Source organism: Coffea arabica, chromosome 11c, assembly GCF_036785885.1.
Source record: "Coffea arabica cultivar ET-39 chromosome 11c, Coffea Arabica ET-39 HiFi, whole genome shotgun sequence".
In the NCBI taxonomy this organism is placed as follows: Eukaryota; Viridiplantae; Streptophyta; class Magnoliopsida; order Gentianales; family Rubiaceae; genus Coffea; species Coffea arabica.
The window spans coordinates 22,646,267-22,673,044 of NC_092330.1; the positions used below are offsets into that span (position 1 = coordinate 22,646,267).

Sequence of the window (26,778 nt, forward strand, 5' to 3'; positions counted from 1 at the left end):
ACAAGAAAAAAATGTAAAAGTAAATAAATAAAAGGATGAGGGGAAATTCTTGAATTGACGCTTAAAATGAATTGGGGTCCATAAAAGCCACACTGCTTCACAGGACGGGGCAGTTTAAAAGAATAAAGCGAAAGGAACATGGCGGGTGCGATGATACCAGCACTAATGCATTGGATCCCATCAGAACTCCGAATTTAAGCGTGCTTGGGCGAGAGTAGTACTAGGATGGGTGACCCCCTGGGAAGTCCTCGTGTTGCACCCCTCCCTTTTTTGTTTCGAAATCCAAATTTCCCCTTCGTTCTTTATGCTGTAGTAATTTAGCTCCGTCGGAACGATTGCTTTATATTTTGCTTCTTATCGAAGTATGAAGGCGGATCTGAAGGCGCGAGACAAGTCAGGAACGGTACGGCTGGATCGAAGCCCGGATCGTCGGTCAAAGTTGTCGGCGCAAATGTATAAGCGCAAGCGTGAAGGATCAATTTCAGGATAATTGAGAGTTGCGCGACGAGGGAAAAAAAAATGGTGCAAATCAACAAGAAAAAAATGTAAAAGTAAATAAATAAAAGGATGAGGGGAAATTCTTGAATTGACGCTTAAAATGAATTCGGGTCCAGAAAAGCCACACTGCTTCACAGGACGGGGCAGTTTAAAAGAATAAAGCGAAAGGAACATGGCGGGTGCGATCATACCAGCACTAATGCACCAGATCCCATCAGAACTCCGAAGTTAAGCGTGCTTGGGCGAGAGTAGTACTAGGATGGGTGACCCCTGGGAAGTCCTCGTGTTGCACCCCTCCCTTTTTTGTTTCGAAATCCAAATTTCCCCTTCGTTCTTTATGCTGTAGTAATTTAGCTCCGTCGGAACGATTGCTTTATATTTTGCTTCTTATCGAAGCATGAAGGCGGATCTGAAGGCGCGAGACAAGTCAGGAACGGTACGGCTGGATCGAAGCCCGGATCGTCGGTCAAAGTTGTCGGCGCAAATGTATAAGCGCAAGCGTGAAGGATCACTTTCTGGATAATTGAGAGTTGTGCGACGAGGGAAAAAAAAGGTGCAAAGCAACAAGAAAAAAATATAAAAGTAAATAAATAAAAGGATGAGAGGAAATTCATGAACTGACGCTTAGAATGAATTCGGGTCCAGAAAAGCCAAACTGCTTCACAGGACGTGGCAGTTTAAAAGAATAAAGCGAAAGGAACATGGCGGGTGCGATCATACCAGCACTAATGCACCGGATCCCATCAGAACTCCGAAGTTAAGCGTGCTTGGGCGACGGTAGTACTAGGATGGGTGACCCTAGGCCTGTCAACGGGTCGGGTCTAGACCCGGATCCGGATCGGATCCCTGAAATTTTTGCGGGTATGGGTAGGGATTTAATTCCGTTATCCGGATCCGGATCCGTTTTTTCAAACAAAAAAACGGGTCGGATACGGAATATGGTATTCCGACCCGTATTAGACCCGGATCCGGATATAAATGATTTAATAATTTATAAAAAATATATATTATCAATATAATTTGATTAGGATGATGTATTTGAGTAAAATCAATTTGATTTATTTTCTTATTTGGTTTTTTCTTTACATTAGCTAGAAATTTGTTTACAAATATATCTTTTTCTCTTTTTTGTTAGAAATTATAAATTTTGGCAAATTTGTTCGGGTAGACCCGACCCGGATCCGAGACTCGCCGGGTCCGGATCCGGAACACAGAATAAAAGACCCGTCGGGTAAACGGGTCGGATCCGGGTCCGGGTCCGGAATAATGAATTCCGGCCCGGACCCGGCCCGTTGACACCCCTAGGTGACCCCCTGGGAAATCCTCGTGTTGCACCCCTCCCTTTTTTGTTTCGAAATCCAAATTTCCCCTTCGTTCTTTATGCTGTAGTAATTTAGCTCCGTCGGAACGATTGCTTTATATTTTGCTTCTCATCGAAGCATGAAGGCGGATCTGAAGGCGCGAGACAAGTCAGGAACGGTACGGCTGGATCGAAGCCCGGATCGTCGGTCAAAGTTGTCGGCGCAAATGTATAAGCGCAAGCGTGAAGGATCAATTTCAGGATAATTGAGAGTTGCGCGACGAGGGAAAAAAAAATGGTGCAAATCAACAAGAAAAAAATGTAAAAGTAAATAAATAAAAGGATGAGGGGAAATTCTTGAATTGACGCTTAAAATGAATTGGGGTCCATAAAAGCCACACTGCTTCACAGGACGGGGCAGTTTAAAAGAATAAAGCGAAAGGAACATGGCGGGTGCGATGATACCAGCACTAATGCATTGGATCCCATCAGAACTCCGAATTTAAGCGTGCTTGGGCGAGAGTAGTACTAGGATGGGTGACCCCCTGGGAAGTCCTCGTGTTGCACCCCTCCCTTTTTTGTTTCGAAATCCAAATTTCCCCTTCGTTCTTTATGCTGTAGTAATTTAGCTCCGTCGGAACGATTGCTTTATATTTTGCTTCTTATCGAAGCATGAAGGCGAATCTGAAGGCGCGAGACAAGTCAGGAACGGTACGGCTGGATCGAAGCCCGGATCGTCGGTCAAAGTTGTCGGCGCAAATGTATAAGCGCAAGCGTGAAGGATCAATTTAAGGATAATTGAGAGTTGTGCGACGAGGGAAAAAAAAGGTGCAAAGCAACAAGAAAAAAATATAAAAGTAAAAAAATAAAAGGATGAGAGGAAATTCATGAATTGACGCTTAGACTGAATTCGGGTCCAGAAAAGCCAAACTGCTTCACAGGACGTGGCAGTTTAAAAGAATAGAGCGAAAGGAACATGGCGGGTGCGATCATACCAGCACTAATGCACCGGATCCCATCAGAACTTCGAAGTTAAGCGTGCTTGGGCGACAGTAGTACTAGGATGGGTGACCCTAGGCCGGTCAACGGGTCGGGTCTACACCCGGATCCGGATCGGATCCCTGAAATTTTTGCGGGTATGGGTAGGGATTTAATTCCGTTATCCGGATCCGGATCCGTTTTTTCAAACAAAAAAACGGGTCGGATACGGAATATAGTATTCCGACCCGTATTAGACCCGGATCCGGATATAAATGATTTAATAATTTATAAAAAATATATATTATCAATATAATTTGATTAGGATGATGTATTTGAGTAAAATCAATTTGATTTATTTTCTTATTTGGTTTTTTCTTTGCATTAGTTAGAAATTAGTTTACAAATATATCTTTTTCTCTTTTTTGTTAGAAATTATAAATTTTGGCAAATTTGTTCGGGTAGACCCGACCCGGATCCGAGACTCGCCGGGTCCGGATCCGAAACACCGAATAAAAGACCCGTCGGGTAAACGGGTCGGATCCGGGTCCGGGTCCAGAATAATGAATTCCGGCCCGGACCCGGCACGTTGACACCCCTAGGTGACCCCCTGGGAAATCCTCGTGTTGCACCCCTCCCTTTTTTGTTTCGAAATCCAAATTTCCCCTTCGTTCTTTATGCTGTAGTAATTTAGCTCCGTCGGAACGATTGCTTTATATTTTGCTTCTTATCGAAGCATGAAGGCGGATCTGAAGGCGCGAGACAGGTCAGGAACGGTACGGCTGGATCGAAGCCCGGATCGTCGGTCAAAGTTGTCGGCGCAAATGTATAAGCGCAAGCGTGAAGGATCACTTTCAGGATAATTGAGAGTTGTGCGACGAGTGAAAAAAAAGGTGCAAAGCAACAAGAAAAAAATATAAAAGTAAATAAATAAAAGGATGAGAGGAAATTCATGAACTGACGCTTAGAATGAATTCGGGTCCAGAAAAGCCAAACTGCTTCACAGGACGTGGCAGTTTAAAAGAATAAAGCGAAAGGAACATGGCGGGTGCGATCATACCAGCACTAATGCACCGGATCCCATCAGAACTCCGAAGTTAAGCGTGCTTGGGCGACAGTAGTACTAGGATGGGTGACCCTAGGCCGGTCAACGGGTCGGGTCTACACCCGGATCCGGATCGGATCCCTGAAATTTTTGCGGGTATGGGTAGGGATTTAATTCCGTTATCCGGATTCGGATCCGTTTTTTCAAACAAAAAAACGGGTCGGATACGGAATATAGTATTCCGACCCGTATTAGACCCGGATCCGGATATAAATGATTTAATAATTTATAAAAAATATATATTATCAATATAATTTGATTAGGATGATGTATTTGAGTAAAATCAATTTGATTTATTTTCTTATTTGGTTTTTTCTTTGCATTAGTTAGAAATTAGTTTACAAATATATCTTTTTCTCTTTTTTGTTAGAAATTATAAATTTTGGCAAATTTGTTCGGGTAGACCCGACCCGGATCCGAGACTCGCCGGGTCCGGATCCGAAACACCGAATAAAAGACCCGTCGGGTAAACGGGTCGGATCCGGGTCCGGGTCCAGAATAATGAATTCCGGCCCGGACCCGGCACGTTGACACCCCTAGGTGACCCCCTGGGAAATCCTCGTGTTGCACCCCTCCCTTTTTTGTTTCGAAATCCAAATTTCCCCTTCGTTCTTTATGCTGTAGTAATTTAGCTCCGTCGGAACGATTGCTTTATATTTTGCTTCTTATCGAAGCATGAAGGCGGATCTGAAGGCGCGAGACAGGTCAGGAACGGTACGGCTGGATCGAAGCCCGGATCGTCGGTCAAAGTTGTCGGCGCAAATGTATAAGCGCAAGCGTGAAGGATCACTTTCAGGATAATTGAGAGTTGTGCGACGAGTGAAAAAAAAGGTGCAAAGCAACAAGAAAAAAATATAAAAGTAAATAAATAAAAGGATGAGAGGAAATTCATGAACTGACGCTTAGAATGAATTCGGGTCCAGAAAAGCCAAACTGCTTCACAGGACGTGGCAGTTTAAAAGAATAAAGCGAAAGGAACATGGCGGGTGCGATCATACCAGCACTAATGCACCGGATCCCATCAGAACTCCGAAGTTAAGCGTGCTTGGGCGACAGTAGTACTAGGATGGGTGACCCTAGGCCGGTCAACGGGTCGGGTCTACACCCGGATCCGGATCGGATCCCTGAAATTTTTGCGGGTATGGGTAGGGATTTAATTCCGTTATCCGGATTCGGATCCGTTTTTTCAAACAAAAAAACGGGTCGGATACGGAATATAGTATTCCGACCCGTATTAGACCCGGATCCGGATATAAATGATTTAATAATTTATAAAAAATATATATTATCAATATAATTTGATTAGGATGATGTATTTGAGTAAAATCAATTTGATTTATTTTCTTATTTGGTTTTTTCTTTGCATTAGTTAGAAATTAGTTTACAAATATATCTTTTTCTCTTTTTTGTTAGAAATTATAAATTTTGGCAAATTTGTTCGGGTAGACCCGACCCGGATCCGAGACTCGCCGGGTCCGGATCCGAAACACCGAATAAAAGACCCGTCGGGTAAACGGGTCGGATCCGGGTCCGGGTCCAGAATAATGAATTCCGGCCCGGACCCGGCACGTTGACACCCCTAGGTGACCCCCTGGGAAATCCTCGTGTTGCACCCCTCCCTTTTTTGTTTCGAAATCCAAATTTCCCCTTCGTTCTTTATGCTGTAGTAATTTAGCTCCGTCGGAACGATTGCTTTATATTTTGCTTCTTATCGAAGCATGAAGGCGGATCTGAAGGCGCGAGACAGGTCAGGAACGGTACGGCTGGATCGAAGCCCGGATCGTCGGTCAAAGTTGTCGGCGCAAATGTATAAGCGCAAGCGTGAAGGATCACTTTCAGGATAATTGAGAGTTGTGCGACGAGTGAAAAAAAAGGTGCAAAGCAACAAGAAAAAAATATAAAAGTAAATAAATAAAAGGATGAGAGGAAATTCATGAACTGACGCTTAGAATGAATTCGGGTCCAGAAAAGCCAAACTGCTTCACAGGACGTGGCAGTTTAAAAGAATAAAGCGAAAGGAACATGGCGGGTGCGATCATACCAGCACTAATGCACCGGATCCCATCAGAACTCCGAAGTTAAGCGTGCTTGGGCGACAGTAGTACTAGGATGGGTGACCCTAGGCCGGTCAACGGGTCGGGTCTACACCCGGATCCGGATCGGATCCCTGAAATTTTTGCGGGTATGGGTAGGGATTTAATTCCGTTATCCGGATTCGGATCCGTTTTTTCAAACAAAAAAACGGGTCGGATACGGAATATAGTATTCCGACCCGTATTAGACCCGGATCCGGATATAAATGATTTAATAATTAATAAAAAATATATATTATCAATATAATTTGATTAGGATGATGTATTTGAGTAAAATCAATTTGATTTATTTTCTTATTTGGTTTTTTCTTTGCATTAGTTAGAAATTAGTTTACAAATATATCTTTTTCTCTTTTTTGTTAGAAATTATAAATTTTGGCAAATTTGTTCGGGTAGACCCGACCCGGATCCGAGACTCGCCGGGTCCGGATCCGGAACACCGAATAAAAGACCCGTCGGGTAAACGGGTCGGATCCGGGTCCGGGTCCAGAATAATGAATTCCGGCCCGGACCCGGCACATTGACACCCCTAGGTGACCCTCTGGGAAATCCTCGTGTTGCACCCCTCCCTTTTTTGTTTCGAAATCCAAATTTCCCCTTCGTTCTTTATGCTGTAGTAATTTAGCTCCGTCGGAACGATTGCTTTATATTTTGCTTCTTATCGAAGCATGAAGGCGGATCTGAAGGCGCGAGACAGGTCAGGAACGGTACGGCTGGATCGAAGCCCGGATCGTCGGTCAAAGTTGTCGGCGCAAATGTATAAGCGCAAGCGTGAAGGATCACTTTCAGGATAATTGAGAGTTGTGCGACGAGTGAAAAAAAAGGTGCAAAGCAACAAGAAAAAAATATAAAAGTAAATAAATAAAAGGATGAGAGGAAATTCATGAACTGACGCTTAGAATGAATTCGGGTCCAGAAAAGCCAAACTGCTTCACAGGACGTGGCAGTTTAAAAGAATAAAGCGAAAGGAACATGGCGGGTGCGATCATACCAGCACTAATGCACCGGATCCCATCAGAACTCCGAAGTTAAGCGTGCTTGGGCGACAGTAGTACTAGGATGGGTGACCCTAGGCCGGTCAACGGGTCGGGTCTACACCCGGATCCGGATCGGATCCCTGAAATTTTTGCGGGTATGGGTAGGGATTTAATTCCGTTATCCGGATTCGGATCCGTTTTTTCAAACAAAAAAACGGGTCGGATACGGAATATAGTATTCCGACCCGTATTAGACCCGGATCCGGATATAAATGATTTAATAATTTATAAAAAATATATATTATCAATATAATTTGATTAGGATGATGTATTTGAGTAAAATCAATTTGATTTATTTTCTTATTTGGTTTTTTCTTTGCATTAGTTAGAAATTAGTTTACAAATATATCTTTTTCTCTTTTTTGTTAGAAATTATAAATTTTGGCAAATTTGTTCGGGTAGACCCGACCCGGATCCGAGACTCGCCGGGTCCGGATCCGAAACACCGAATAAAAGACCCGTCGGGTAAACGGGTCGGATCCGGGTCCGGGTCCAGAATAATGAATTCCGGCCCGGTCCCGGCACGTTGACACCCCTAGGTGACCCCCTGGGAAATCCTCGTGTTGCACCCCTCCCTTTTTTGTTTCGAAATCCAAATTCCCCTTCGTTCTTTATGCTGTAGTAATTTAGCTCCGTCGGAACGATTGCTTTATATTTTGCTTCTCATCGAAGCATGAAGGCGGATCTGAAGGCGCGAGACAAGTCAGGAACGGTACGGCTGGATCGAAGCCCGGATCGTCGGTCAAAGTTGTCGGCGCAAATGTATAAGCGCAAGCGTGAAGGATCAATTTAAGGATAATTGAGAGTTGTGCGACGAGGGAAAAAAAAGGTGCAAAGCAACAAGAAAAAAATATAAAAGTAAATAAATAAAAGGATGAGAGGAAATTCATGAACTGACGCTTAGAATGAATTCGGGTCCAGAAAAGCCAAACTGCTTCACAGGACGTGGCAGTTTAAAAGAATAAAGCGAAAGGAACATGGCGGGTGCGATCATACCAGCACTAATGCACCGGATCCCATCAGAACTCCGAAGTTAAGCGTGCTTGGGCGACAGTAGTACTAGGATGGGTGACCCTAGGCCGGTCAACGGGTCGGGTCTACACCCGGATCCGGATCGGATCCCTGAAATTTTTGCGGGTATGGGTAGGGATTTAATTCCGTTATCCGGATTCGGATCCGTTTTTTCAAACAAAAAAACGGGTCGGATACGGAATATAGTATTCCGACCCGTATTAGACCCGGATCCGGATATAAATGATTTAATAATTAATAAAAAATATATATTATCAATATAATTTGATTAGGATGATGTATTTGAGTAAAATCAATTTGATTTATTTTCTTATTTGGTTTTTTCTTTGCATTAGTTAGAAATTAGTTTACAAATATATCTTTTTCTCTTTTTTGTTAGAAATTATAAATTTTGGCAAATTTGTTCGGGTAGACCCGACCCGGATCCGAGACTCGCCGGGTCCGGATCCGGAACACCGAATAAAAGACCCGTCGGGTAAACGGGTCGGATCCGGGTCCGGGTCCAGAATAATGAATTCCGGCCCGGACCCGGCACATTGACACCCCTAGGTGACCCTCTGGGAAATCCTCGTGTTGCACCCCTCCCTTTTTTGTTTCGAAATCCAAATTTCCCCTTCGTTCTTTATGCTGTAGTAATTTAGCTCCGTCGGAACGATTGCTTTATATTTTGCTTCTTATCGAAGCATGAAGGCGGATCTGAAGGCGCGAGACAGGTCAGGAACGGTACGGCTGGATCGAAGCCCGGATCGTCGGTCAAAGTTGTCGGCGCAAATGTATAAGCGCAAGCGTGAAGGATCACTTTCAGGATAATTGAGAGTTGTGCGACGAGTGAAAAAAAAGGTGCAAAGCAACAAGAAAAAAATATAAAAGTAAATAAATAAAAGGATGAGAGGAAATTCATGAACTGACGCTTAGAATGAATTCGGGTCCAGAAAAGCCAAACTGCTTCACAGGACGTGGCAGTTTAAAAGAATAAAGCGAAAGGAACATGGCGGGTGCGATCATACCAGCACTAATGCACCGGATCCCATCAGAACTCCGAAGTTAAGCGTGCTTGGGCGACAGTAGTACTAGGATGGGTGACCCTAGGCCGGTCAACGGGTCGGGTCTACACCCGGATCCGGATCGGATCCCTGAAATTTTTGCGGGTATGGGTAGGGATTTAATTCCGTTATCCGGATTCGGATCCGTTTTTTCAAACAAAAAAACGGGTCGGATACGGAATATAGTATTCCGACCCGTATTAGACCCGGATCCGGATATAAATGATTTAATAATTTATAAAAAATATATATTATCAATATAATTTGATTAGGATGATGTATTTGAGTAAAATCAATTTGATTTATTTTCTTATTTGGTTTTTTCTTTGCATTAGTTAGAAATTAGTTTACAAATATATCTTTTTCTCTTTTTTGTTAGAAATTATAAATTTTGGCAAATTTGTTCGGGTAGACCCGACCCGGATCCGAGACTCGCCGGGTCCGGATCCGAAACACCGAATAAAAGACCCGTCGGGTAAACGGGTCGGATCCGGGTCCGGGTCCAGAATAATGAATTCCGGCCCGGTCCCGGCACGTTGACACCCCTAGGTGACCCCCTGGGAAATCCTCGTGTTGCACCCCTCCCTTTTTTGTTTCGAAATCCAAATTCCCCTTCGTTCTTTATGCTGTAGTAATTTAGCTCCGTCGGAACGATTGCTTTATATTTTGCTTCTCATCGAAGCATGAAGGCGGATCTGAAGGCGCGAGACAAGTCAGGAACGGTACGGCTGGATCGAAGCCCGGATCGTCGGTCAAAGTTGTCGGCGCAAATGTATAAGCGCAAGCGTGAAGGATCAATTTAAGGATAATTGAGAGTTGTGCGACGAGGGAAAAAAAAGGTGCAAAGCAACAAGAAAAAAATATAAAAGTAAAAAAATAAAAGGATGAGAGGAAATTCATGAATTGACGCTTAGACTGAATTCGGGTCCAGAAAAGCCAAACTGCTTCACAGGACGTGGCAGTTTAAAAGAATAGAGCGAAAGGAACATGGCGGGTGCGATCATACCAGCACTAATGCACCGGATCCCATCAGAACTTCGAAGTTAAGCGTGCTTGGGCGACAGTAGTACTAGGATGGGTGACCCTAGGCCGGTCAACGGGTCGGGTCTACACCCGGATCCGGATCGGATCCCTGAAATTTTTGCGGGTATGGGTAGGGATTTAATTCCGTTATCCGGATCCGGATCCGTTTTTTCAAACAAAAAAACGGGTCGGATACGGAATATAGTATTCCGACCCGTATTAGACCCGGATCCGGATATAAATGATTTAATAATTTATAAAAAATATATATTATCAATATAATTTGATTCGGATGATGTATTTGAGTAAAATCAATTTGATTTATTTTCTTATTTGGTTTTTTCTTTGCATTAGTTAGAAATTAGTTTACAAATATATCTTTTTCTCTTTTTTGTTAGAAATTATAAATTTTGGCAAATTTGTTCGGGTAGACCCGACCCGGATCCGAGACTCGCCGGGTCCGGATCCGAGACTCGCCGGGTCCGGATCCGGAACACCGAATAAAAGACCCGTCGGGTAAACGGGTCGGATCCGGGTCCGGGTCCAGAATAATGAATTCCGGCCCGGACCCGGCACATTGACACCCCTAGGTGACCCTCTGGGAAATCCTCGTGTTGCACCCCTCCCTTTTTTGTTTCGAAATCCAAATTTCCCCTTCGTTCTTTATGCTGTAGTAATTTAGCTCCGTCGGAACGATTGCTTTATATTTTGCTTCTTATCGAAGCATGAAGGCGGATCTGAAGGCGCGAGACAGGTCAGGAACGGTACGGCTGGATCGAAGCCCGGATCGTCGGTCAAAGTTGTCGGCGCAAATGTATAAGCGCAAGCGTGAAGGATCACTTTCAGGATAATTGAGAGTTGTGCGACGAGTGAAAAAAAAGGTGCAAAGCAACAAGAAAAAAATATAAAAGTAAATAAATAAAAGGATGAGAGGAAATTCATGAACTGACGCTTAGAATGAATTCGGGTCCAGAAAAGCCAAACTGCTTCACAGGACGTGGCAGTTTAAAAGAATAAAGCGAAAGGAACATGGCGGGTGCGATCATACCAGCACTAATGCACCGGATCCCATCAGAACTCCGAAGTTAAGCGTGCTTGGGCGACAGTAGTACTAGGATGGGTGACCCTAGGCCGGTCAACGGGTCGGGTCTACACCCGGATCCGGATCGGATCCCTGAAATTTTTGCGGGTATGGGTAGGGATTTAATTCCGTTATCCGGATTCGGATCCGTTTTTTCAAACAAAAAAACGGGTCGGATACGGAATATAGTATTCCGACCCGTATTAGACCCGGATCCGGATATAAATGATTTAATAATTTATAAAAAATATATATTATCAATATAATTTGATTAGGATGATGTATTTGAGTAAAATCAATTTGATTTATTTTCTTATTTGGTTTTTTCTTTGCATTAGTTAGAAATTAGTTTACAAATATATCTTTTTCTCTTTTTTGTTAGAAATTATAAATTTTGGCAAATTTGTTCGGGTAGACCCGACCCGGATCCGAGACTCGCCGGGTCCGGATCCGAAACACCGAATAAAAGACCCGTCGGGTAAACGGGTCGGATCCGGGTCCGGGTCCAGAATAATGAATTCCGGCCCGGTCCCGGCACGTTGACACCCCTAGGTGACCCCCTGGGAAATCCTCGTGTTGCACCCCTCCCTTTTTTGTTTCGAAATCCAAATTTCCCCTTCGTTCTTTATGCTGTAGTAATTTAGCTCCGTCGGAACGATTGCTTTATATTTTGCTTCTCATCGAAGCATGAAGGCGGATCTGAAGGCGCGAGACAAGTCAGGAACGGTACGGCTGGATCGAAGCCCGGATCGTCGGTCAAAGTTGTCGGCGCAAATGTATAAGCGCAAGCGTGAAGGATCAATTTCAGGATAATTGAGAGTTGCGCGACGAGGGAAAAAAAAAATGGTGCAAATCAACAAGAAAAAAATGTAAAAGTAAATAAATAAAAGGATGAGGGGAAATTCTTGAATTGACGCTTAAAATGAATTCGGGTCCAGAAAAGCCACACTGCTTCACAGGACGGGGCAGTTTAAAAGAATAAAGCGAAAGGAACATGGCGGGTGCGATCATACCAGCACTAATGCACCGGATCCCATCAGAACTCCGAAGTTAAGCGTGCTTGGGCGAGAGTAGTACTAGGATGGGTGACCCCCTGGGAAGTCCTCGTGTTGCACCCCTCCCTTTTTTGTTTCGAAATCCAAATTTTCCCTTCGTTCTTTATGCTGTAGTAATTTAGCTCCGTCGGAACGATTGCTTTATATTTTGCTTCTTATCGAAGTATGAAGGCGGATCTGAAGGCGCGAGACAAGTCAGGAACGGTACGGCTGGATCGAAGCCCGGATCGTCGGTCAAAGTTGTCGGCGCAAATGTATAAGCGCAAGCGTGAAGGATCAATTTCAGGATAATTGAGAGTTGCGCGACGAGGGAAAAAAAAAATGGTGCAAATCAACAAGAAAAAAATGTAAAAGTAAATAAATAAAAGGATGAGGGGAAATTCTTGAATTGACGCTTAAAATGAATTCGGGTCCAGAAAAGCCAAACTGCTTCACAGGACGTGGCAGTTTAAAAGAATAAAGCGAAAGGAACATGGCGGGTGCGATCATACCAGCACTAATGCACCCGATCCCATCAGAACTCCAAAGTTAAGCGTGCTTGGGCGAGAGTAGTACTAGGATGGGAGACCCCCTGGGAAGTCCTCGTGTTGCACCCCTCCCTTTTTTGTTTCGAAATCCAAATTTTCCCTTCGTTCTTTATGCTGTAGTAATTTAGCTCCGTCGGAACGATTGCTTTATATTTTGCTTCTTATCGAAGTATGAAGGCGGATCTGAAGGCGCGAGACAAGTCAGGAACGGTACGGCTGGATCGAAGCCCGGATCGTCGGTCAAAGTTGTCGGCGCAAATGTATAAGCGCAAGCGTGAAGGATCAATTTCAGGATAATTGAGAGTTGCGCGACGAGGGAAAAAAAAATGGTGCAAATCAACAAGAAAAAAATGTAAAAGTAAATAAATAAAAGGATGAGGGGAAATTCTTGAATTGACGCTTAAAATGAATTCGGGTCCAGAAAAGCCACACTGCTTCACAGGACGGGGCAGTTTAAAAGAATAAAGCGAAAGGAACATGGCGGGTGCGATCATACCAGCACTAATGCACCAGATCCCATCAGAACTCCGAAGTTAAGCGTGCTTGGGCGAGAGTAGTACTAGGATGGGTGACCCCTGGGAAGTCCTCGTGTTGCACCCCTCCCTTTTTTGTTTCGAAATCCAAATTTCCCCTTCGTTCTTTATGCTGTAGTAATTTAGCTCCGTCGGAACGATTGCTTTATATTTTGCTTCTTATCGAAGCATGAAGGCGGATCTGAAGGCGCGAGACAAGTCAGGAACGGTACGGCTGGATCGAAGCCCGGATCGTCGGTCAAAGTTGTCGGCGCAAATGTATAAGCGCAAGCGTGAAGGATCACTTTCTGGATAATTGAGAGTTGTGCGACGAGGGAAAAAAAAGGTGCAAAGCAACAAGAAAAAAATATAAAAGTAAATAAATAAAAGGATGAGAGGAAATTCATGAACTGACGCTTAGAATGAATTCGGGTCCAGAAAAGCCAAACTGCTTCACAGGACGTGGCAGTTTAAAAGAATAAAGCGAAAGGAACATGGCGGGTGCGATCATACCAGCACTAATGCACCGGATCCCATCAGAACTCCGAAGTTAAGCGTGCTTGGGCGACGGTAGTACTAGGATGGGTGACCCTAGGCCTGTCAACGGGTCGGGTCTAGACCCGGATCCGGATCGGATCCCTGAAATTTTTGCGGGTATGGGTAGGGATTTAATTCCGTTATCCGGATCCGGATCCGTTTTTTCAAACAAAAAAACGGGTCGGATACGGAATATGGTATTCCGACCCGTATTAGACCCGGATCCGGATATAAATGATTTAATAATTTATAAAAAATATATATTATCAATATAATTTGATTAGGATGATGTATTTGAGTAAAATCAATTTGATTTATTTTCTTATTTGGTTTTTTCTTTACATTAGCTAGAAATTTGTTTACAAATATATCTTTTTCTCTTTTTTGTTAGAAATTATAAATTTTGGCAAATTTGTTCGGGTAGACCCGACCCGGATCCGAGACTCGCCGGGTCCGGATCCGGAACACAGAATAAAAGACCCGTCGGGTAAACGGGTCGGATCCGGGTCCGGGTCCGGAATAATGAATTCCGGCCCGGACCCGGCCCGTTGACACCCCTAGGTGACCCCCTGGGAAATCCTCGTGTTGCACCCCTCCCTTTTTTGTTTCGAAATCCAAATTTCCCCTTCGTTCTTTATGCTGTAGTAATTTAGCTCCGTCGGAACGATTGCTTTATATTTTGCTTCTCATCGAAGCATGAAGGCGGATCTGAAGGCGCGAGACAAGTCAGGAACGGTACGGCTGGATCGAAGCCCGGATCGTCGGTCAAAGTTGTCGGCGCAAATGTATAAGCGCAAGCGTGAAGGATCAATTTCAGGATAATTGAGAGTTGCGCGACGAGGGAAAAAAAAATGGTGCAAATCAACAAGAAAAAAATGTAAAAGTAAATAAATAAAAGGATGAGGGGAAATTCTTGAATTGACGCTTAAAATGAATTGGGGTCCATAAAAGCCACACTGCTTCACAGGACGGGGCAGTTTAAAAGAATAAAGCGAAAGGAACATGGCGGGTGCGATGATACCAGCACTAATGCATTGGATCCCATCAGAACTCCGAATTTAAGCGTGCTTGGGCGAGAGTAGTACTAGGATGGGTGACCCCCTGGGAAGTCCTCGTGTTGCACCCCTCCCTTTTTTGTTTCGAAATCCAAATTTCCCCTTCGTTCTTTATGCTGTAGTAATTTAGCTCCGTCGGAACGATTGCTTTATATTTTGCTTCTTATCGAAGCATGAAGGCGAATCTGAAGGCGCGAGACAAGTCAGGAACGGTACGGCTGGATCGAAGCCCGGATCGTCGGTCAAAGTTGTCGGCGCAAATGTATAAGCGCAAGCGTGAAGGATCAATTTAAGGATAATTGAGAGTTGTGCGACGAGGGAAAAAAAAGGTGCAAAGCAACAAGAAAAAAATATAAAAGTAAAAAAATAAAAGGATGAGAGGAAATTCATGAATTGACGCTTAGACTGAATTCGGGTCCAGAAAAGCCAAACTGCTTCACAGGACGTGGCAGTTTAAAAGAATAGAGCGAAAGGAACATGGCGGGTGCGATCATACCAGCACTAATGCACCGGATCCCATCAGAACTTCGAAGTTAAGCGTGCTTGGGCGACAGTAGTACTAGGATGGGTGACCCTAGGCCGGTCAACGGGTCGGGTCTACACCCGGATCCGGATCGGATCCCTGAAATTTTTGCGGGTATGGGTAGGGATTTAATTCCGTTATCCGGATCCGGATCCGTTTTTTCAAACAAAAAAACGGGTCGGATACGGAATATAGTATTCCGACCCGTATTAGACCCGGATCCGGATATAAATGATTTAATAATTTATAAAAAATATATATTATCAATATAATTTGATTAGGATGATGTATTTGAGTAAAATCAATTTGATTTATTTTCTTATTTGGTTTTTTCTTTGCATTAGTTAGAAATTAGTTTACAAATATATCTTTTTCTCTTTTTTGTTAGAAATTATAAATTTTGGCAAATTTGTTCGGGTAGACCCGACCCGGATCCGAGACTCGCCGGGTCCGGATCCGAAACACCGAATAAAAGACCCGTCGGGTAAACGGGTCGGATCCGGGTCCGGGTCCAGAATAATGAATTCCGGCCCGGACCCGGCACGTTGACACCCCTAGGTGACCCCCTGGGAAATCCTCGTGTTGCACCCCTCCCTTTTTTGTTTCGAAATCCAAATTTCCCCTTCGTTCTTTATGCTGTAGTAATTTAGCTCCGTCGGAACGATTGCTTTATATTTTGCTTCTTATCGAAGCATGAAGGCGGATCTGAAGGCGCGAGACAGGTCAGGAACGGTACGGCTGGATCGAAGCCCGGATCGTCGGTCAAAGTTGTCGGCGCAAATGTATAAGCGCAAGCGTGAAGGATCACTTTCAGGATAATTGAGAGTTGTGCGACGAGTGAAAAAAAAGGTGCAAAGCAACAAGAAAAAAATATAAAAGTAAATAAATAAAAGGATGAGAGGAAATTCATGAACTGACGCTTAGAATGAATTCGGGTCCAGAAAAGCCAAACTGCTTCACAGGACGTGGCAGTTTAAAAGAATAAAGCGAAAGGAACATGGCGGGTGCGATCATACCAGCACTAATGCACCGGATCCCATCAGAACTCCGAAGTTAAGCGTGCTTGGGCGACAGTAGTACTAGGATGGGTGACCCTAGGCCGGTCAACGGGTCGGGTCTACACCCGGATCCGGATCGGATCCCTGAAATTTTTGCGGGTATGGGTAGGGATTTAATTCCGTTATCCGGATTCGGATCCGTTTTTTCAAACAAAAAAACGGGTCGGATACGGAATATAGTATTCCGACCCGTATTAGACCCGGATCCGGATATAAATGATTTAATAATTTATAAAAAATATATATTATCAATATAATTTGATTAGGATGATGTATTTGAGTAAAATCAATTTGATTTATTTTCTTATTTGGTTTTTTCTTTGCATTAGTTAGAAATTAGTTTACAAATATATCTTTTTCTCTTTTTTGTTAGAAATTATAAATTTTGGCAAATTTGTTCGGGTAGACCCGACCCGGATCCGAGACTCGCCGGGTCCGGATCCGAAACACCGAATAAAAGACCCGTCGGGTAAACGGGTCGGATCCGGGTCCGGGTCCAGAATAATGAATTCCGGCCCGGACCCGGCACGTTGACACCCCTAGGTGACCCCCTGGGAAATCCTCGTGTTGCACCCCTCCCTTTTTTGTTTCGAAATCCAAATTTCCCCTTCGTTCTTTATGCTGTAGTAATTTAGCTCCGTCGGAACGATTGCTTTATATTTTGCTTCTTATCGAAGCATGAAGGCGGATCTGAAGGCGCGAGACAGGTCAGGAACGGTACGGCTGGATCGAAGCCCGGATCGTCGGTCAAAGTTGTCGGCGCAAATGTATAAGCGCAAGCGTGAAGGATCACTTTCAGGATAATTGAGAGTTGTGCGACGAGTGAAAAAAAAGGTGCAAAGCAACAAGAAAAAAATATAAAAGTAAATAAATAAAAGGATGAGAGGAAATTCATGAACTGACGCTTAGAATGAATTCGGGTCCAGAAAAGCCAAACTGCTTCACAGGACGTGGCAGTTTAAAAGAATAAAGCGAAAGGAACATGGCGGGTGCGATCATACCAGCACTAATGCACCGGATCCCATCAGAACTCCGAAGTTAAGCGTGCTTGGGCGACAGTAGTACTAGGATGGGTGACCCTAGGCCGGTCAACGGGTCGGGTCTACACCCGGATCCGGATCGGATCCCTGAAATTTTTGCGGGTATGGGTAGGGATTTAATTCCGTTATCCGGATTCGGATCCGTTTTTTCAAACAAAAAAACGGGTCGGATACGGAATATAGTATTCCGACCCGTATTAGACCCGGATCCGGATATAAATGATTTAATAATTAATAAAAAATATATATTATCAATATAATTTGATTAGGATGATGTATTTGAGTAAAATCAATTTGATTTATTTTCTTATTTGGTTTTTTCTTTGCATTAGTTAGAAATTAGTTTACAAATATATCTTTTTCTCTTTTTTGTTAGAAATTATAAATTTTGGCAAATTTGTTCGGGTAGACCCGACCCGGATCCGAGACTCGCAGGGTCCGGATCCGGAACACCGAATAAAAGACCCGTCGGGTAAACGGGTCGGATCCGGGTCCGGGTCCAGAATAATGAATTCCGGCCCGGACCCGGCACATTGACACCCCTAGGTGACCCTCTGGGAAATCCTCGTGTTGCACCCCTCCCTTTTTTGTTTCGAAATCCAAATTTCCCCTTCGTTCTTTATGCTGTAGTAATTTAGCTCCGTCGGAACGATTGCTTTATATTTTGCTTCTTATCGAAGCATGAAGGCGGATCTGAAGGCGCGAGACAGGTCAGGAACGGTACGGCTGGATCGAAGCCCGGATCGTCGGTCAAAGTTGTCGGCGCAAATGTATAAGCGCAAGCGTGAAGGATCACTTTCAGGATAATTGAGAGTTGTGCGACGAGTGAAAAAAAAGGTGCAAAGCAACAAGAAAAAAATATAAAAGTAAATAAATAAAAGGATGAGAGGAAATTCATGAACTGACGCTTAGAATGAATTCGGGTCCAGAAAAGCCAAACTGCTTCACAGGACGTGGCAGTTTAAAAGAATAAAGCGAAAGGAACATGGCGGGTGCGATCATACCAGCACTAATGCACCGGATCCCATCAGAACTCCGAAGTTAAGCGTGCTTGGGCGACAGTAGTACTAGGATGGGTGACCCTAGGCCGGTCAACGGGTCGGGTCTACACCCGGATCCGGATCGGATCCCTGAAATTTTTGCGGGTATGGGTAGGGATTTAATTCCGTTATCCGGATTCGGATCCGTTTTTTCAAACAAAAAAACGGGTCGGATACGGAATATAGTATTCCGACCCGTATTAGACCCGGATCCGGATATAAATGATTTAATAATTTATAAAAAATATATATTATCAATATAATTTGATTAGGATGATGTATTTGAGTAAAATCAATTTGATTTATTTTCTTATTTGGTTTTTTCTTTGCATTAGTTAGAAATTAGTTTACAAATATATCTTTTTCTCTTTTTTGTTAGAAATTATAAATTTTGGCAAATTTGTTCGGGTAGACCCGACCCGGATCCGAGACTCGCCGGGTCCGGATCCGAAACACCGAATAAAAGACCCGTCGGGTAAACGGGTCGGATCCGGGTCCGGGTCCAGAATAATGAATTCCGGCCCGGTCCCGGCACGTTGACACCCCTAGGTGACCCCCTGGGAAATCCTCGTGTTGCACCCCTCCCTTTTTTGTTTCGAAATCCAAATTCCCCTTCGTTCTTTATGCTGTAGTAATTTAGCTCCGTCGGAACGATTGCTTTATATTTTGCTTCTCATCGAAGCATGAAGGCGGATCTGAAGGCGCGAGACAAGTCAGGAACGGTACGGCTGGATCGAAGCCCGGATCGTCGGTCAAAGTTGTCGGCGCAAATGTATAAGCGCAAGCGTGAAGGATCAATTTAAGGATAATTGAGAGTTGTGCGACGAGGGAAAAAAAAGGTGCAAAGCAACAAGAAAAAAATATAAAAGTAAAAAAATAAAAGGATGAGAGGAAATTCATGAATTGACGCTTAGACTGAATTCGGGTCCAGAAAAGCCAAACTGCTTCACAGGACGTGGCAGTTTAAAAGAATAGAGCGAAAGGAACATGGCGGGTGCGATCATACCAGCACTAATGCACCGGATCCCATCAGAACTTCGAAGTTAAGCGTGCTTGGGCGACAGTAGTACTAGGATGGGTGACCCTAGGCCGGTCAACGGGTCGGGTCTACACCCGGATCCGGATCGGATCCCTGAAATTTTTGCGGGTATGGGTAGGGATTTAATTCCGTTATCCGGATCCGGATCCGTTTTTTCAAACAAAAAAACGGGTCGGATACGGAATATAGTATTCCGACCCGTATTAGACCCGGATCCGGATATAAATGATTTAATAATTTATAAAAAATATATATTATCAATATAATTTGATTAGGATGATGTATTTGAGTAAAATCAATTTGATTTATTTTCTTATTTGGTTTTTTCTTTGCATTAGTTAGAAATTAGTTTACAAATATATCTTTTTCTCTTTTTTGTTAGAAATTATAAATTTTGGCAAATTTGTTCGGGTAGACCCGACCCGGATCCGAGACTCGCCGGGTCCGGATCCGAGACTCGCCGGGTCCGGATCCGGAACACCGAATAAAAGACCCGTCGGGTAAACGGGTCGGATCCGGGTCCGGGTCCAGAATAATGAATTCCGGCCCGGACCCGGCACATTGACACCCCTAGGTGACCCTCTGGGAAATCCTCGTGTTGCACCCCTCCCTTTTTTGTTTCGAAATCCAAATTTCCCCTTCGTTCTTTATGCTGTAGTAATTTAGCTCCGTCGGAACGATTGCTTTATATTTTGCTTCTTATCGAAGCATGAAGGCGGATCTGAAGGCGCGAGACAGGTCAGGAACGGTACGGCTGGATCGAAGCCCGGATCGTCGGTCAAAGTTGTCGGCGCAAATGTATAAGCGCAAGCGTGAAGGATCACTTTCAGGATAATTGAGAGTTGTGCGACGAGTGAAAAAAAAGGTGCAAAGCAACAAGAAAAAAATATAAAAGTAAATAAATAAAAGGATGAGAGGAAATTCATGAACTGACGCTTAGAATGAATTCGGGTCCAGAAAAGCCAAACTGCTTCACAGGACGTGGCAGTTTAAAAGAATAAAGCGAAAGGAACATGGCGGGTGCGATCATACCAGCACTAATGCACCGGATCCCATCAGAACTCCGAAGTTAAGCGTGCTTGGGCGACAGTAGTACTAGGATGGGTGACCCTAGGCCGGTCAACGGGTCGGGTCTACACCCGGATCCGGATCGGATCCCTGAAATTTTTGCGGGTATGGGTAGGGATTTAATTCCGTTATCCGGATTCGGATCCGTTTTTTCAAACAAAAAAAACGGGTCGGATACGGAATATAGTATTCCGACCCGTATTAGACCCGGATCCGGATATAAATGATTTAATAATTTATAAAAAATATATATTATCAATATAATTTGATTAGGATGATGTATTTGAGTAAAATCAATTTGATTTATTTTCTTATTTGGTTTTTTCTTTGCATTAGTTAGAAATTAGTTTACAAATATATCTTTTTCTCTTTTTTGTTAGAAATTATAAATTTTGGCAAATTTGTTCGGGTAGACCCGACCCGGATCCGAGACTCGCCGGGTCCGGATCCGAAACACCGAATAAAAGACCCGTCGGGTAAACGGGTCGGATCCGGGTCCGGGTCCAGAATAATGAATTCCGGCCCGGTCCCGGCACGTTGACACCCCTAGGTGACCCCCTGGGAAATCCTCGTGTTGCACCCCTCCCTTTTTTGTTTCGAAATCCAAATTTCCCCTTCGTTCTTTATGCTGTAGTAATTTAGCTCCGTCGGAACGATTGCTTTATATTTTGCTTCTCATCGAAGCATGAAGGCGGATCTGAAGGCGCGAGACAAGTCAGGAACGGTACGGCTGGATCGAAGCCCGGATCGTCGGTCAAAGTTGTCGGCGCAAATGTATAAGCGCAAGCGTGAAGGATCAATTTCAGGATAATTGAGAGTTGCGCGACGAGGGAAAAAAAAAATGGTGCAAATCAACAAGAAAAAAATGTAAAAGTAAATAAATAAAAGGATGAGGGGAAATTCTTGAATTGACGCTTAAAATGAATTCGGGTCCAGAAAAGCCACACTGCTTCACAGGACGGGGCAGTTTAAAAGAATAAAGCGAAAGGAACATGGCGGGTGCGATCATACCAGCACTAATGCACCGGATCCCATCAGAACTCCGAAGTTAAGCGTGCTTGGGCGAGAGTAGTACTAGGATGGGTGACCCCCTGGGAAGTCCTCGTGTTGCACCCCTCCCTTTTTTGTTTCGAAATCCAAATTTTCCCTTCGTTCTTTATGCTGTAGTAATTTAGCTCCGTCGGAACGATTGCTTTATATTTTGCTTCTTATCGAAGTATGAAGGCGGATCTGAAGGCGCGAGACAAGTCAGGAACGGTACGGCTGGATCGAAGCCCGGATCGTCGGTCAAAGTTGTCGGCGCAAATGTATAAGCGCAAGCGTGAAGGATCAATTTCAGGATAATTGAGAGTTGCGCGACGAGGGAAAAAAAAAATGGTGCAAATCAACAAGAAAAAAATGTAAAAGTAAATAAATAAAAGGATGAGGGGAAATTCTTGAATTGACGCTTAAAATGAATTCGGGTCCAGAAAAGCCAAACTGCTTCACAGGACGTGGCAGTTTAAAAGAATAAAGCGAAAGGAACATGGCGGGTGCGATCATACCAGCACTAATGCACCCGATCCCATCAGAACTCCAAAGTTAAGCGTGCTTGGGCGAGAGTAGTACTAGGATGGGAGACCCCCTGGGAAGTCCTCGTGTTGCACCCCTCCCTTTTTTGTTTCGAAATCCAAATTTTCCCTTCGTTCTTTATGCTGTAGTAATTTAGCTCCGTCGGAACGATTGCTTTATATTTTGCTTCTTATCGAAGTATGAAGGCGGATCTGAAGGCGCGAGACAAGTCAGGAACGGTACGGCTGGATCGAAGCCCGGATCGTCGGTCAAAGTTGTCGGCGCAAATGTATAAGCGCAAGCGTGAAGGATCAATTTCAGGATAATTGAGAGTTGCGCGACGAGGGAAAAAAAAATGGTGCAAATCAACAAGAAAAAAATGTAAAAGTAAATAAATAAAAGGATGAGGGGAAATTCTTGAATTGACGCTTAAAATGAATTCGGGTCCAGAAAAGCCACACTGCTTCACAGGACGGGGCAGTTTAAAAGAATAAAGCGAAAGGAACATGGCGGGTGCGATCATACCAGCACTAATGCACCAGATCCCATCAGAACTCCGAAGTTAAGCGTGCTTGGGCGAGAGTAGTACTAGGATGGGTGACCCCTGGGAAGTCCTCGTGTTGCACCCCTCCCTTTTTTGTTTCGAAATCCAAATTTCCCCTTCGTTCTTTATGCTGTAGTAATTTAGCTCCGTCGGAACGATTGCTTTATATTTTGCTTCTTATCGAAGCATGAAGGCGGATCTGAAGGCGCGAGACAAGTCAGGAACGGTACGGCTGGATCGAAGCCCGGATCGTCGGTCAAAGTTGTCGGCGCAAATGTATAAGCGCAAGCGTGAAGGATCACTTTCTGGATAATTGAGAGTTGTGCGACGAGGGAAAAAAAAGGTGCAAAGCAACAAGAAAAAAATATAAAAGTAAATAAATAAAAGGATGAGAGGAAATTCATGAACTGACGCTTAGAATGAATTCGGGTCCAGAAAAGCCAAACTGCTTCACAGGACGTGGCAGTTTAAAAGAATAAAGCGAAAGGAACATGGCGGGTGCGATCATACCAGCACTAATGCACCGGATCCCATCAGAACTCCGAAGTTAAGCGTGCTTGGGCGACGGTAGTACTAGGATGGGTGACCCTAGGCCTGTCAACGGGTCGGGTCTAGACCCGGATCCGGATCGGATCCCTGAAATTTTTGCGGGTATGGGTAGGGATTTAATTCCGTTATCCGGATCCGGATCCGTTTTTTCAAACAAAAAAACGGGTCGGATACGGAATATGGTATTCCGACCCGTATTAGACCCGGATCCGGATATAAATGATTTAATAATTTATAAAAAATATATATTATCAATATAATTTGATTAGGATGATGTATTTGAGTAAAATCAATTTGATTTATTTTCTTATTTGGTTTTTTCTTTACATTAGCTAGAAATTTGTTTACAAATATATCTTTTTCTCTTTTTTGTTAGAAATTATAAATTTTGGCAAATTTGTTCGGGTAGACCCGACCCGGATCCGAGACTCGCCGGGTCCGGATCCGGAACACAGAATAAAAGACCCGTCGGGTAAACGGGTCGGATCCGGGTCCGGGTCCGGAATAATGAATTCCGGCCCGGACCCGGCCCGTTGACACCCCTAGGTGACCCCCTGGGAAATCCTCGTGTTGCACCCCTCCCTTTTTTGTTTCGAAATCCAAATTTCCCCTTCGTTCTTTATGCTGTAGTAATTTAGCTCCGTCGGAACGATTGCTTTATATTTTGCTTCTCATCGAAGCATGAAGGCGGATCTGAAGGCGCGAGACAAGTCAGGAACGGTACGGCTGGATCGAAGCCCGGATCGTCGGTCAAAGTTGTCGGCGCAAATGTATAAGCGCAAGCGTGAAGGATCAATTTCAGGATAATTGAGAGTTGCGCGACGAGGGAAAAAAAAATGGTGCAAATCAACAAGAAAAAAATGTAAAAGTAAATAAATAAAAGGATGAGGGGAAATTCTTGAATTGACGCTTAAAATGAATTGGGGTCCATAAAAGCCACACTGCTTCACAGGACGGGGCAGTTTAAAAGAATAAAGCGAAAGGAACATGGCGGGTGCGATGATACCAGCACTAATGCATTGGATCCCATCAGAACTCCGAATTTAAGCGTGCTTGGGCGAGAGTAGTACTAGGATGGGTGACCCCCTGGGAAGTCCTCGTGTTGCACCCCTCCCTTTTTTGTTTCGAAATCCAAATTTCCCCTTCGTTCTTTATGCTGTAGTAATTTAGCTCCGTCGGAACGATTGCTTTATATTTTGCTTCTTATCGAAGCATGAAGGCGAATCTGAAGGCGCGAGACAAGTCAGGAACGGTACGGCTGGATCGAAGCCCGGATCGTCGGTCAAAGTTGTCGGCGCAAATGTATAAGCGCAAGCGTGAAGGATCAATTTAAGGATAATTGAGAGTTGTGCGACGAGGGAAAAAAAAGGTGCAAAGCAACAAGAAAAAAATATAAAAGTAAAAAAATAAAAGGATGAGAGGAAATTCATGAATTGACGCTTAGACTGAATTCGGGTCCAGAAAAGCCAAACTGCTTCACAGGACGTGGCAGTTTAAAAGAATAGAGCGAAAGGAACATGGCGGGTGCGATCATACCAGCACTAATGCACCGGATCCCATCAGAACTTCGAAGTTAAGCGTGCTTGGGCGACAGTAGTACTAGGATGGGTGACCCTAGGCCGGTCAACGGGTCGGGTCTACACCCGGATCCGGATCGGATCCCTGAAATTTTTGCGGGTATGGGTAGGGATTTAATTCCGTTATCCGGATCCGGATCCGTTTTTTCAAACAAAAAAACGGGTCGGATACGGAATATAGTATTCCGACCCGTATTAGACCCGGATCCGGATATAAATGATTTAATAATTTATAAAAAATATATATTATCAATATAATTTGATTAGGATGATGTATTTGAGTAAAATCAATTTGATTTATTTTCTTATTTGGTTTTTTCTTTGCATTAGTTAGAAATTAGTTTACAAATATATCTTTTTCTCTTTTTTGTTAGAAATTATAAATTTTGGCAAATTTGTTCGGGTAGACCCGACCCGGATCCGAGACTCGCCGGGTCCGGATCCGAAACACCGAATAAAAGACCCGTCGGGTAAACGGGTCGGATCCGGGTCCGGGTCCAGAATAATGAATTCCGGCCCGGACCCGGCACGTTGACACCCCTAGGTGACCCCCTGGGAAATCCTCGTGTTGCACCCCTCCCTTTTTTGTTTCGAAATCCAAATTTCCCCTTCGTTCTTTATGCTGTAGTAATTTAGCTCCGTCGGAACGATTGCTTTATATTTTGCTTCTTATCGAAGCATGAAGGCGGATCTGAAGGCGCGAGACAGGTCAGGAACGGTACGGCTGGATCGAAGCCCGGATCGTCGGTCAAAGTTGTCGGCGCAAATGTATAAGCGCAAGCGTGAAGGATCACTTTCAGGATAATTGAGAGTTGTGCGACGAGTGAAAAAAAAGGTGCAAAGCAACAAGAAAAAAATATAAAAGTAAATAAATAAAAGGATGAGAGGAAATTCATGAACTGACGCTTAGAATGAATTCGGGTCCAGAAAAGCCAAACTGCTTCACAGGACGTGGCAGTTTAAAAGAATAAAGCGAAAGGAACATGGCGGGTGCGATCATACCAGCACTAATGCACCGGATCCCATCAGAACTCCGAAGTTAAGCGTGCTTGGGCGACAGTAGTACTAGGATGGGTGACCCTAGGCCGGTCAACGGGTCGGGTCTACACCCGGATCCGGATCGGATCCCTGAAATTTTTGCGGGTATGGGTAGGGATTTAATTCCGTTATCCGGATTCGGATCCGTTTTTTCAAACAAAAAAACGGGTCGGATACGGAATATAGTATTCCGACCCGTATTAGACCCGGATCCGGATATAAATGATTTAATAATTTATAAAAAATATATATTATCAATATAATTTGATTAGGATGATGTATTTGAGTAAAATCAATTTGATTTATTTTCTTATTTGGTTTTTTCTTTGCATTAGTTAGAAATTAGTTTACAAATATATCTTTTTCTCTTTTTTGTTAGAAATTATAAATTTTGGCAAATTTGTTCGGGTAGACCCGACCCGGATCCGAGACTCGCCGGGTCCGGATCCGAAACACCGAATAAAAGACCCGTCGGGTAAACGGGTCGGATCCGGGTCCGGGTCCAGAATAATGAATTCCGGCCCGGACCCGGCACGTTGACACCCCTAGGTGACCCCCTGGGAAATCCTCGTGTTGCACCCCTCCCTTTTTTGTTTCGAAATCCAAATTTCCCCTTCGTTCTTTATGCTGTAGTAATTTAGCTCCGTCGGAACGATTGCTTTATATTTTGCTTCTTATCGAAGCATGAAGGCGGATCTGAAGGCGCGAGACAGGTCAGGAACGGTACGGCTGGATCGAAGCCCGGATCGTCGGTCAAAGTTGTCGGCGCAAATGTATAAGCGCAAGCGTGAAGGATCACTTTCAGGATAATTGAGAGTTGTGCGACGAGTGAAAAAAAAGGTGCAAAGCAACAAGAAAAAAATATAAAAGTAAAT

The 26,778-nt window shown here is 43.9% G+C and overlaps 11 non-coding genes and 20 pseudogenes across 11 annotated transcripts; all 31 read left to right on the forward strand.

The window, feature by feature from the left end:
* The first annotated feature begins 143 nt into the window (after positions 1-143).
* LOC140018149 (5S ribosomal RNA) lies at positions 144-262 on the forward strand. The gene has a single exon (XR_011824451.1). It is a non-coding gene; the product is annotated as a 5S ribosomal RNA (ribosomal RNA).
* Positions 263-675: 413 nt separating this feature from the next.
* On the forward strand, positions 676-793 carry LOC140018016 (5S ribosomal RNA). The gene has a single exon (XR_011824319.1). It is a non-coding gene; the product is annotated as a 5S ribosomal RNA (ribosomal RNA).
* Positions 794-1,204: 411 nt separating this feature from the next.
* On the forward strand, positions 1,205-1,322 carry LOC140018446 (5S ribosomal RNA; annotated as a pseudogene).
* Positions 1,323-2,249: 927 nt separating this feature from the next.
* On the forward strand, positions 2,250-2,368 carry LOC140018150 (5S ribosomal RNA). Its single transcript, XR_011824452.1, has one exon. It is a non-coding gene; the product is annotated as a 5S ribosomal RNA (ribosomal RNA).
* Positions 2,369-2,779: 411 nt separating this feature from the next.
* LOC140019742 (5S ribosomal RNA) lies at positions 2,780-2,897 on the forward strand (annotated as a pseudogene).
* Positions 2,898-3,822: 925 nt separating this feature from the next.
* LOC140018276 (5S ribosomal RNA) lies at positions 3,823-3,940 on the forward strand (annotated as a pseudogene).
* Positions 3,941-4,865: 925 nt separating this feature from the next.
* Positions 4,866-4,983, forward strand: LOC140018277 (5S ribosomal RNA; annotated as a pseudogene).
* A 925-nt stretch (positions 4,984-5,908) lies between these two features.
* Positions 5,909-6,026, forward strand: LOC140018278 (5S ribosomal RNA; annotated as a pseudogene).
* A 925-nt stretch (positions 6,027-6,951) lies between these two features.
* Positions 6,952-7,069, forward strand: LOC140018279 (5S ribosomal RNA; annotated as a pseudogene).
* Positions 7,070-7,993: 924 nt separating this feature from the next.
* On the forward strand, positions 7,994-8,111 carry LOC140018280 (5S ribosomal RNA; annotated as a pseudogene).
* Positions 8,112-9,036: 925 nt separating this feature from the next.
* LOC140018281 (5S ribosomal RNA) lies at positions 9,037-9,154 on the forward strand (annotated as a pseudogene).
* Positions 9,155-10,078: 924 nt separating this feature from the next.
* On the forward strand, positions 10,079-10,196 carry LOC140019743 (5S ribosomal RNA; annotated as a pseudogene).
* A 947-nt stretch (positions 10,197-11,143) lies between these two features.
* LOC140018282 (5S ribosomal RNA) lies at positions 11,144-11,261 on the forward strand (annotated as a pseudogene).
* A 928-nt stretch (positions 11,262-12,189) lies between these two features.
* LOC140017145 (5S ribosomal RNA) lies at positions 12,190-12,308 on the forward strand. Its single transcript, XR_011823458.1, has one exon. It is a non-coding gene; the product is annotated as a 5S ribosomal RNA (ribosomal RNA).
* A 414-nt stretch (positions 12,309-12,722) lies between these two features.
* On the forward strand, positions 12,723-12,841 carry LOC140018067 (5S ribosomal RNA). Its single transcript, XR_011824370.1, has one exon. It is a non-coding gene; the product is annotated as a 5S ribosomal RNA (ribosomal RNA).
* A 413-nt stretch (positions 12,842-13,254) lies between these two features.
* On the forward strand, positions 13,255-13,372 carry LOC140018017 (5S ribosomal RNA). The gene has a single exon (XR_011824320.1). It is a non-coding gene; the product is annotated as a 5S ribosomal RNA (ribosomal RNA).
* A 411-nt stretch (positions 13,373-13,783) lies between these two features.
* Positions 13,784-13,901, forward strand: LOC140018447 (5S ribosomal RNA; annotated as a pseudogene).
* A 927-nt stretch (positions 13,902-14,828) lies between these two features.
* LOC140018151 (5S ribosomal RNA) lies at positions 14,829-14,947 on the forward strand. Its single transcript, XR_011824453.1, has one exon. It is a non-coding gene; the product is annotated as a 5S ribosomal RNA (ribosomal RNA).
* Positions 14,948-15,358: 411 nt separating this feature from the next.
* LOC140019745 (5S ribosomal RNA) lies at positions 15,359-15,476 on the forward strand (annotated as a pseudogene).
* A 925-nt stretch (positions 15,477-16,401) lies between these two features.
* LOC140018283 (5S ribosomal RNA) lies at positions 16,402-16,519 on the forward strand (annotated as a pseudogene).
* A 925-nt stretch (positions 16,520-17,444) lies between these two features.
* On the forward strand, positions 17,445-17,562 carry LOC140018285 (5S ribosomal RNA; annotated as a pseudogene).
* Positions 17,563-18,487: 925 nt separating this feature from the next.
* On the forward strand, positions 18,488-18,605 carry LOC140018286 (5S ribosomal RNA; annotated as a pseudogene).
* Positions 18,606-19,529: 924 nt separating this feature from the next.
* Positions 19,530-19,647, forward strand: LOC140019746 (5S ribosomal RNA; annotated as a pseudogene).
* A 947-nt stretch (positions 19,648-20,594) lies between these two features.
* On the forward strand, positions 20,595-20,712 carry LOC140018287 (5S ribosomal RNA; annotated as a pseudogene).
* A 929-nt stretch (positions 20,713-21,641) lies between these two features.
* LOC140017146 (5S ribosomal RNA) lies at positions 21,642-21,760 on the forward strand. Its single transcript, XR_011823459.1, has one exon. It is a non-coding gene; the product is annotated as a 5S ribosomal RNA (ribosomal RNA).
* Positions 21,761-22,174: 414 nt separating this feature from the next.
* Positions 22,175-22,293, forward strand: LOC140018068 (5S ribosomal RNA). The gene has a single exon (XR_011824371.1). It is a non-coding gene; the product is annotated as a 5S ribosomal RNA (ribosomal RNA).
* A 413-nt stretch (positions 22,294-22,706) lies between these two features.
* LOC140018018 (5S ribosomal RNA) lies at positions 22,707-22,824 on the forward strand. The gene has a single exon (XR_011824321.1). It is a non-coding gene; the product is annotated as a 5S ribosomal RNA (ribosomal RNA).
* Positions 22,825-23,235: 411 nt separating this feature from the next.
* On the forward strand, positions 23,236-23,353 carry LOC140018448 (5S ribosomal RNA; annotated as a pseudogene).
* A 927-nt stretch (positions 23,354-24,280) lies between these two features.
* LOC140018152 (5S ribosomal RNA) lies at positions 24,281-24,399 on the forward strand. Its single transcript, XR_011824454.1, has one exon. It is a non-coding gene; the product is annotated as a 5S ribosomal RNA (ribosomal RNA).
* Positions 24,400-24,810: 411 nt separating this feature from the next.
* LOC140019747 (5S ribosomal RNA) lies at positions 24,811-24,928 on the forward strand (annotated as a pseudogene).
* A 925-nt stretch (positions 24,929-25,853) lies between these two features.
* Positions 25,854-25,971, forward strand: LOC140018288 (5S ribosomal RNA; annotated as a pseudogene).
* The last annotated feature ends 807 nt before the right edge of the window (positions 25,972-26,778 follow it).